Here is an 11,766-nt window from a genome sequence, read left to right on the forward strand (position 1 = left end):
ATACTGGGCGGTCATGGAATGCAGGCCGTTTCCTCTGCATACTTCTTGACGCTAAGAAAACAAGTTATCAGTCTTGTTTAATAGCCTAAAATCTTCAGCGTTCACAGGTTTTAAGAGTTAATGGAGCTTTAAATTAATTAAATTATGTACATTTCAAGTAATATGTTAAAATTCAAGAAAAACTGTTGATAGTGTTTTGCCAGGAAAATAGGGCAAAAAATAATTTTACTTTAAAACATATTGTTTCGAGAAAACCATTGCAGAATAGAGTAATAATTGTTTACATTATAAATTAACAGTAACTAAACGTATCATTAAAGCAGTGTTTTTTATTTAGGAATAAAATAAGGGTTAGAGAGTAAACAAAAAATACTGACGTAAAAATTTTAAAATAAATTTTGAAATATCATAAACATTGTCTATATTATATACAATAAACAAACAACCTTCTGCACACACACACACACATATACATATAAATTGTCATGCATCTGCATGGAGAAATGTGTTGCTGGCTAGGCGAGCTTCCCCAGACAGCGCACTGTAACGTGGTTTGTGATAAATTAAATTTCCTCTATTTTATAACATATCACTAGCCCCATATGACCATTATCAACTATCTGAACATACAAATAAAGTTTCCCTTCATTAAATCCACATTCTGCACCGCGCACAGTTTTTGGTACATCTGTGGAAAAGATTTTCTAGATTTATTCTTAATTGATTTGGTTTCAAAGTGATTTTAATAACATTATGGTAACCATTATAAACAGTCAAGGCCTACATTTCTGAAATGACCACAATTTCTTCTATGCATTAAAACAAGTATTAAGATTTGGTTACTTTCGAAATAGCAGTGGACACTGTTTACATTATTTAAGAGTAGAGTATGTGAATGAAAAAAAAAAAATTAAGATAAAAAGAAGTGACATACAAATAATTCCAGGCTAGATAAATTTGTTTTCTTAATAACGTAAGGTGTTTGTCTTTATGACTTTTAAAAGTACTGTATCATAAACTGAAGAAGTATAATATTTGGAAAAAGAATGTAATTTGTTTAAATGTCAAATCCTTTCCAATATGTACTATTTATTTTGGTTTATGTTCAGTTTGCTGAAGTTGTTTTCTTGTTTTAAATTTGGTGTTTATAGTGGCCAAAGTGGACATAACATGCATACACTATTACTTTTTGACATACATACACAAGTCCCACTACTACACAAACTGACACATCTGAAGAAATTTGATCCAACACAAAATATTTAAGCCTTTGAAGAAAAACAAAGATGAAATCTCCCCTTTTTACAATACCTAAGTAAACGAAAACCAGTGCAAAATTTTTACGATTACCATTTGGAATTTAACATTCATCTTCATCGTGAGATGCAGCAATTTTCTACCTCCATTTGAAATTTTTAGCTTTTCTCAGCATGGATGGCTTGTATGATGACCAGTCATCTGTTTCTGAAAGTGAAAGGTATTATAAATTATATTGTATGTAAGGTATTTGAACTATATAGTATTTATTACATGCTTGAAAATTAAAGGTTCTGTTTAAAATACAGAATTAAAAAATACATGGTAATTTTTTATCTGATATAATTACTCACTGTTCTGTTTTAGAGGGGGAGGAGGGGGAATAAATTTTTTTGGCTTGTCAACACATTAATCATTGTATTCTACATATTTTTATGACTATCAAAACTTACAAGCTCTATATCTTAGGCTACTTATATCCATTATGACAGTATTTATTAATTAATAAATACCTTGCAGTTCCACAGTTTTGTAGTTATCTTCCTCGCGTAAATAGTCCCAGCATGAAGCTTCTACTGCAATTTCCTAATTAAAAAAAAACCTAAAATTAATGTTGTTACATAATCAACAGATTACTGAACACTTTCTTATACAGGTAGTCCACAAAAAACCTTTACAACTTCAAACCTAAATAAAAAAAATAATGTGACAAGGTATCTGAATGGGTATTGTGGCATTGTGATCAGAATCTCTCCAAGTTTTTATGTGAATTTAGTTTAGTTGTTCAGTCAATAAATCTCAATATGTGCGCCATTAGTTGCGCGCAGCACATCAAGCCTGTACTCAATTTCCTTCCACGTTCGCTTAAGTAGTCCTTCATCAATGGAGGCTACAGCTTGCACAATCCTCTGCTTCAGCTCATCGATGTTGGGAACATTTGTATGGTACAATCGATCCCTAACATAACCCCAAACCCCAAAGAAAGAAATCAAGCGGGGTTACGTCAGGCGAACGAGGTGGCCACGGTATCGGACCACCTGTCAGGAAATTGTTCATTGAGATAGGCACGAACTGCCATTCCCCAGTGAGGTGGTGCCCCATCCTGCTGAAGGATGACATGATGTTGAATTCCATCCAACTTTGGGACAGCAAATTCAGTAAGAATATCGAGATAGACATTGGCTGTGATTGTTTTTTCGGCGAAGAAGAATGGCCCAATTATTCAGGTGCTCATTAGCCCGCACCACACGTTAACTTTTGGGCTATCGCGCACAAGTGCTCTGGAGGCATGTGGGTTCTCAGATCCCCATATACTCACATTGTGCCTGTTTAGTAGACCCCTGTTTAGTAGACCTGACACATGAAACGTTGCCTTGTCAGTGAACAGAATGTGTTCAAGAAAATCTTCCTCCATGTCCATTCGAGCCAGCATGTCTGTAGCGAAAGCCTTGCGGCGTGGTCCATCCGATGGCTGAAGAGCTTGTAACAACTGCATTTTGTAAGCGTACAGTCTCAGGTTTTTGTGAAGAACTTTGTGAACAGTCGAAAGAGGTAACTCCAATTGTCTCGCGGCGGTACGAATCGACTTACCGGGGCTCCGGACAAAGGCCTCACGAACACGTTCAATGTCTCCCACACTTGTGCTTGACCGACAACTGCCTTTTTACTGCAGAACACTCCCTGTCTCCATAAATTTTTTTTGCCACTCACGAATTGTGGGTCGTGAAGGTGGTTATCTCGCATATTTGGTCCTAAAGTTCCGTTGCACCTGCGTATCTGATTTTGTTTCGATGAACCAGGATACACATTGGATGTCAGTTACCATTCACAACTGCAACAAATAGAAAAAAATTCACATAAAAACTTTGAGAGATTCTGATCACAATGCCAGAAACCCCATCACATTATTTTTTAATTTAGGTTTGAAATTTTAAAGGTCTTTTGTGGACATCCTGTACATCGAGATAGGCCTAATTGGGCAAACAAGTGTTATATAAGTATTTGGTATTTTATTTAATTCAGGTGTTTTGCAGTTTCAGATGATTAATCATTAAATTTAATATGTAAGTGTGCAATCTTAAATACAGTTAATAAATACTATGCATCAGTGAGATGCAAACATAACAGCGGGAATCATGGTGATACATCATAGGAGGCTGAAGAGCCTGCATTATTCATGGAAGAGGAGCTGCAGCGGCCACAAGGAAAAAAATGGACCAGACAAGATTGGGCAGGGTAAACGTAAAATCTTAAAGCAGCGGTCCAGTGGAGTTGAGCAAGTCTTTCGACATAACGAGAAGTAATTGTTAGCAACGACCGATGTGGGGTAGCGAAAGTGAATTTTACACGCCTGTAAGGAAGCTAATAAAAATAAGATAAAACTTTACAATTTGGCAAGTTGCGTGACTTTCCTGTGACCAAGTAGACATAAAAATTATTTGTTGCATTTTATTCAAAATTACCTAGAAGTAAGAAAAACAGAAACAGAAGGGGAGATTATATCAATATTGGAGTTCATTAAAAATGCTTGTTTTCATAATGTTCTCAAAAATCAGGCACTAATTTCTACATTATGCTTCCTTGTAATATTAAAATCTGTCACACACACAACTAGGCCTACTACCTTATATAGACTGAAGGATTGTATCAGAACACACTAGGCTATTTAAAAACTGTATACCTCATAGGGCACAGTTGCTATAGCTGAGTACCAAATAATTAAACATTTTTCTAAAAAGTATGTACTTTTCAGGCTATATACATAAACTAACAAGTTTCCAAGACATTCAAACTGCAATGTTAAAAAGAAATGGTTAAATATGAGAACTTTTAAATATAGCATAAACTTTAGACACCACTTTATTTTTCAGTATTGCTTCACACTCATTACCTTTTTCTTCAGAATGGCTGCATTTTTTTTAACGTACCTCTAAGGTTTCCAACATTTCTTCCTGCACCTCACCTTGTTCAACAGTTGTCACATACTTGCGCATCACCTAAAGAAACATATTCCTTCATTATACGTTTCACTACATACGCAGATTTAGGGGGGACAGAGGCACGGGGGCACGTGCCCCCCCCTTCCAGAAATTTAAAAGTGCAAGGAAATTAATAAAGTAAATTATGTTCATTACAACCCTTGTGTCCCCCCCCCTCCCCCCCAGAAAAAATCCTGGATCCGCCACCTCGCACTATTTTTTGTACTAAACTATAACTTACATATCCGGTCGCAGTCGAAAATGCTGCTCAATCCGTCAGCAGTGAGCTAGAGGAGTTCTTTAATTTTCTCCAGTACGATGTTAATTTTGATTTCAATCCCTGGTCCATCTCCAGTTTGCAATAAAGCCTGTCGCCGCAACGCAGAGTCTTTCCTTGCATCACGTTTGAGGGCGTCATACTTATGCCTCAATTCTTTTGTCGTTCTTGACTGCGTTCTTATACTATTGTACCTCGTACATATACTGTCCCATGCTTTGTTCTGAAAATTGAAAATATTATACTAGTAACTAAAAGGCACAACAGCAATCAAAAAAGGAGAATGATGCATTTCAAATTTACATAACTTACTTTTTCCATCCACTGAACAGCATCAGTTTTTTTGTTTTCAATAACATTTTTTAGTGGACGGGTTAGGTCCACCAGTTTCAGGCAGTCTTCGACGCTGTAATTAATGGACCTGGCGCGTTTCGTACCTTTGCTATTTATATTTTTCTTTTCTAAGTATTTTCAACCTAACCTATAAAAATCAACAACACCGTTTATAAAAAAAGAGAATAATTTACAGTTACAACCACAGATACATCACACTACCAGACATACCAAGCTAACTAACACAATTTTTACTGAAATTCGCATTGTAGCGAACAAAATCATTACCAACATTCAAAGAATCACACTGTAAGTCCCAGATAGCTATTGGGTTGCAATCAGGAAGTCGTAATACGCGACAGTGACTGATAATCCAGCAAGAGCTTATCTGGTAGATAGCTGTCAGCTACTTTTATCAGGAGGTGGTAATACAGGCCCTAAAAGTCTACTGTTTACTGTTTTTGAATGTAGTAGTTATTGAGTTTGTTGTTCTTACTCTACATGGCTTATGTGTATGGTAAAAATAATAAATATAAATATCCTGCCTTAATTGTTAACAAAGTACAGGGTTAGTATTGAGCACCTTAAATGAACAACAATGAAATATAAAGTTATGTGCAATGAACAATGCAACGGTTTTAATGTACACCAAAGATATGCAAAATCAATATCACACATAAAATTCACTTTGGATATTTGATAAAACATTGTTGGAACATATAGATATATACACATAGAAGTCGCCGGTAATACGTGAAAAGGAATTCGCCGTCATTAACCCATTTGCATCCACTCACTTTAAAGCCTGACATACCATGGAATCCATAAACTTTTTTTATATATTACAATTATTAAAGTAATTTTATATTTTCATAATATTTTTATTCTTTGAAAAAAATTTAATAAATGGTTTAGGTTTCACAATAATTTATCTTTGTTATGACAATACTAGGTATTCCGAAGGGTTAATTTCAAGGTTTTCCCAAGTTATTTGGTTTTAAATATTTTACCAAAAAGAAAAATAATTTAATGAAACTTGGGCATGCAACAGTATGTTTTTATATATTATAATTGCCATAAATATTATTATGTACATACCTTATGTACCATATACATATAACATATATGTATATACATAGCCTACATATAGGGTACATATCTATTGCAAATATTCAAGTGTGTAAATCTGCATTTTGATGCACATATAAATTCATTTCTGTATATTAGCATGTAAGCATTTACATGCATGCACATATATGTTTATATTAATGTGCACCACGTGTATAAATATTCATATGCATATATAATATTATATAGGCCTACCTTTCAACATATTACAGAAAATCACTTATATTCTAAAAAAATGGACTTTGAGTACTGGTAGATATGTAACATATGTACAAATCTACATAAAATATTTATTTATACATCAATATGTAATATACTTATTTATACGCATGTATAAAAATTAATTATCCATAACATTGCACTCCAATTCCATTACATTTTCATATAATGCATTCATAATTAGCACAAAATGAAGAAAATTTATGTGTATATACATGTATTATATAGGTATGTATACTTGCATATATGTATGTATAACCCTTTTTAGTGCTCCTAAAATGTACTAAATCACACCTACATAAGACAATTAGTTATATATAGCCTACACATGACTCATAATACAAATTAGCCTACTTAAAATATATGTGCATGTATAAGTAAATATGTGTTATATAAGTATTGTATAAACATAATATATATAAATGCCACTCCAAATAATACACCATACCAATAAACGTAGAAAACTTCACTTTCATAACAAATAAAATATTCATATAAAACATTAGAAATAGTTATCAATAACAATACAGATGATTTCCATTCCGAATTACGTTCGAAAAACCACATTACATGAAAATTCTCTTTCATTGCAATAGTTCAAAGTATCTCTCTTTAGGCATCTAATAATTCTTGAGTGTGTGGTACGGCTTGATGTGCTCAATACACAGAGCAACATTGCAGCTGTCACACTTACATGTTGACTCTCTCCTTTGCTTCTTCTCCAAGCACACAACACAACATTTAGCATATTTACCCCCCTTTGCTGCAGATGGAGCAAGTTTCTCAGGGAAATGTCGGCCACTCAGACGTGAAGACAAATCTCCAGGCATTACAGATCGTCTTTTGACCACATCTTCTTTGGTCCACATCTTCTTTGAAGTAGGTCTCCAGAAGGTCTTCTGCCAGTTTTTGTTTGAATACATGGAATGTTCTGTCATTTTTACCATGTAACTGTTTATACAGTACATAACTGTTCAGCAGCATCATGTCCAAAACATAAAAAAAAAAATTTTTTTTTTATGCCTTGCTGTATCTTCGCATTACATGGAATTTGCTCAAAATTTGGTCTCCTACATCAACACCTCTCATTTTCTTGTTGTAATCAATAACAGCAGTAGGCTTCATAATGTTAGTTTTGGTTTTTCGATGCACTTTCCCTGTTTCTGCGAAATCAAGTTTGTGTTTTGTGGATAACATGCACACCTCCCTTTTATTTTTCCACTTTATTGATGTGATGTTGTTGCTACTGTAAGCTACTGCTTCCCCTATTTTCAGTTTTTCTCTTGCGAGTTCCATGGGCATATTTTTTCTATTAGTATGAACTGTTCCACAAACATTTGTTCCTGCAGAGAAAAGTCTGTGGAACAGGTCTGGCGAACTATACCAGTTGTCAATGTACAAAGAATACCCTTTATTTAGCAGATCACACTTCTGCATCATCTAAAGCACAATTGCTGTGCTAGTCTTTCCCAACGTAAATTTTGAAGTCGCAGATATACGAGTTTGCAGAATCACAAAGTTTGTAAAACTTTATCCCGAATCTAGCACTTTTGACTTGTTGAACTGTATAAAGTGTAGTCTTCCCCTGCACTTCACTAAAGATTCATCGATGCATATGCTGCCTGACGGCGTGTAAACTGCACGAAACGAATCTGATGCCATAGTAATTATAGGGCGGATTTTGCGCAGTGGATCTGCAGGGTTCAAAGTTTCGTTATCCACCAAGTGCAAATACTTGTTAATGGAAACAAAACGCCGCCGAGGCATTATACTCCTAAAATATGGTGTATCTATGGCAACTTCCTTACTCCAGTAGGCATGTGCGAAGGTCTCTTTTTAAATGCGAAGCGAAGTCGAAGCGAAGCTTATATTGTGCGAAGGAATGTCGAAGGAAAATCGAAGTAGAAGGATTTGAAATAACATAATTTTTAATATAAAAAAATTGTTACATATGTTTCATCATGATTATATAGACTAAAGAAATTTCCATTGTACCAAACATCTTCAAAAAATGTATGTATACTACATAAGTACTGTTAAATGTCTTAATCCACAGGAAAAATAAGTACTTTTCATTTATTTAAAATATGTAAAATTCATTTATCTGGTTTTCATTAGTAAAGTTAAATTCCACCTGGCTTTGAAGCAAGTAGGCCAGCCATTTGAGGCTTGAAAATTGTCAGTTCCAAGCCTTAGTGCCTCCATTCGTGCTTTTTCTTGTAGTGATGTGCCCGAGATGCATTTCACAGGAGTAACCCCTCCGGAAGCCATGCTGCCTTTCCTCCACCCTTTCTACTATATACCTCACTACCAGCCTCTCCATCACCTTGCCTACGTTCGACGTCAAGCTGACCGGCCTATAGTTTGCCGGGTGTGCCTTATTCCCACTCCCTTTATAGATGGGCACCACCACTGCTTCTTTCCACTGCCTCGGCAGCTGTCCCTCCTCCAGTGACTGCGCATACAGTACTTGCAGGTACTTCCCGATCACCTTTCCTCCCAGCTTCAGCTGCCTGTTTCCTATCCCATCTGGCCCAACTGCCTCCCTCACATTCAGTCTCCTCAACTCCCTTAATACATCATCCCTCCATATTTCCAACCCTCTCTCTCCCCTTGTGCTCCGCACCATACTCCCCCGTTTACAAAAACCGATAAGTATTGCTCCTGCAACAAACTTTTTCTTGCAGTTGTCAACAGCTGTAAGAATCTCTAGTTTTTTTGCAATGCTGATACCCACACGCTTTTGGGTACTCATAACTTCTACGGCTAGGCCTACCTACATATGCTGCCGTAATACACTAAATATAAAAATATAAACAGGTTATCCACGTCGTCACGTCGCCATTAAACAAGCTTCACGAAACGTCACAAAATGTTCACTAGCATCGGAAACTGTGTGCCACTAGATCTGTTAAATAAATGTTGTATACGTATTACAATTGCGAAAGATGTCAATCTGAAATGATGTTTACAAACAAATTATAGGTTAGGTCATCATAACAAAAAAACAAACGGTAACAAAAAACGCATTAGTAGTCGTTGGCCATTGTATAATCTACGTTTTATGTACCTAGCCAGATATGGCTGCCATCGGCCAATGTCCATTGCTACAAATTCAAACGCGAAAATACGGATTTTGTAGTATAAATATTATAATCGAATTGTTTTTTATTTATAACTCTTGATTATTCCGCATAAATGTTATGTTGCTACACCAATCACCCAAAAAACTGACATTTTTTTATACAATTGAAATGGTTTCCAGCACTGCAACTGCCATTTTACTCAACGAAATAAAGATACATATTAACGAGAAATTACCATCCAGGGCTTTGAAAAACGTACGTTATATATTTATTATGCCTATTAATTTGCATGGTGTTTCAAGGGACCGGCGGCTTTATACATTATACTGGATTGTACGTTAACAAGAGGGACGTACTAGAGAGTACATAAACGGGAAATTACCCGCCGCAAATATATTTTGGCAGTATATATACAGTAAACTCCCGGTATACCGCGCCCCGATAGATCGCGGAATCGTGTATATCGCGGGTCAAACCATGTCCCCCAATCAGAAATTAATAATAATAATAACACAGTAGAACCTCGTTAATTCGTGATGGTCGGGACCGAGATAATCACGGATTACCGAATTTCACGGACTAGCGATTAAAAGCCCGGAAGGTCTTGTCAAGCTTCTCAAACACCGGCGTGCAGCTGGGTTAAGGCCAAGGTCATGTGACGTAACATCTACCGAGGCTTACTGCGCCTTGGCAGCAGATGGATAAAAAATAGTAAACTCTCCATTATTCGTGTTAATTGGGACCCGCCGATGCCCGGATAATTAAAATCCTGTAAAAAAAAAAGTAATAAACCCGGATAATCCGTTCACGGTAAGGACCGTCTTCAAATTAGTCTCGGCTTAAAAAAATACGGCACTGCCTAGTCATTAGTTCACGGTCATTTACAACAGCCTGAAGAGAGAAAGATAAGATCGTGCTGAACTTGCACACATAAATTTTGGGTACCCCCCCCCCCCCCTCCCTCCCTCATCAAACTTCGTCCAGCCGAATGCCAGCCAGACACGTCACTCGCCAGGCGCCTGCCGTGCGTTGGCGGGTGGAAACAAACAAAGGGAGACGGGAAGCAGAAGTCAGGACATCCCCCTCAAGTTTAAAGAGTGACAAATGTGACAGCTGAAAGGGGGACGACACAAAGGGTCGGTACAAACAGCGTTGCAGAGTTTGGCGGCCCATGCGAAGGCTTGCAGTGTTTGCCGGCCGCCGGCCCGCGTGACGTTAATTTTAAGCGCTGACAATTTTTACTTCTCTTTTTTTTCCTGCACTTTTAAACGTCCCGGATTACCCGATTCCCGAATTAGCGCGTCACGGATTAACGAGTTTCTACTGTAATAATAATAATGGAATAAATGGTTGACAGCCGATTAGAATAATTTTGCGTTGTAACTCACAAACTAAGCATCGGGCAGAAAAAAGCCTAGGCGTAGAAAATGTCCGCAGTGAAATTCTAAACAAGATATCTCCGTACATTATTCCTCTATCTTGTAGTGTTTTCAAATTATGGTCCAATCCAGCCCAGTGTTATTTTCTGAAACACTAGTTCTTAACATTTTTTTTAACCCACAAATAAAGCATCGGACAGGGGACCCGATAAAGCTCGCCGTCCAGCAACATTATCCAGCGTGACTCGGCTGGGGATTGATTCTGGATAGGTTTGGTTGACGGCAAGCGCTGGGAGGGGAGAGGCGAGCCGAGAATATGCGACCAAGACACCCGGGTAGATGGGAGGAGTGGAATATAAGCGCCAGTGATGAGAGAGGCGATTAAGCCGAAAGGGGGGAAGTCTGGTGACCTTGAGTAGTTCACTCATTTCCGTCTGCACACTTCTCGTGGTCACGTGTGTTGACAAGCGGAGACATATAAATGTTTTGTTACAACATGAACCTACAGACGTAATATTATTCGTTGTATTATACACGTTCATCTTTTTACTTTGGTATAATGTTTTAACATTGAATAGTAAAGTAAATCAGCTAGCGTATTTTTAATCTTTGCCGAGGAATTCCCAGTGGTCCAATACTTACGTGAACCATACTGTACCACTTTTGCCGTGAGGTAGTAAACAAGCCCCGGAAATGTTTATGTGTAGCGGCCTCCCGACCTTTAACCAGAGGCTGGGGAATATAACACTTGCCGATCCGAGCCACACACACTCAGCAACTCGACACAGCGTTTGATGGAATAAGTAAAGACAACGTTTAACAGACTTTTTAATACGGCGCCACTGATTGCGCTAAAATTATTTTGGCGCAATTTTTGTATCCCACATGTGACCATTTATAATTTACTGTAAGCATGGATAACAAAGTTTAACCACTTTACACGATAGACGATTCTTTATTTTATATTGTACGAATGCTAGAATCGTTTTTCACGTATCTGCTGCATACTTCTGCAAAAGACACGCTATCTGTAAGTACGTAAATCTAGAATTTTTATTTTGTCAATCAAACTCGGTACTTTGCGATTCATATTCGGTTTGAAGTATTAC

The sequence above is a fragment of the Bacillus rossius genome, chromosome 1, assembly GCF_032445375.1.
Source record: "Bacillus rossius redtenbacheri isolate Brsri chromosome 1, Brsri_v3, whole genome shotgun sequence".
Taxonomy (NCBI): Eukaryota; Metazoa; Arthropoda; class Insecta; order Phasmatodea; family Bacillidae; genus Bacillus; species Bacillus rossius.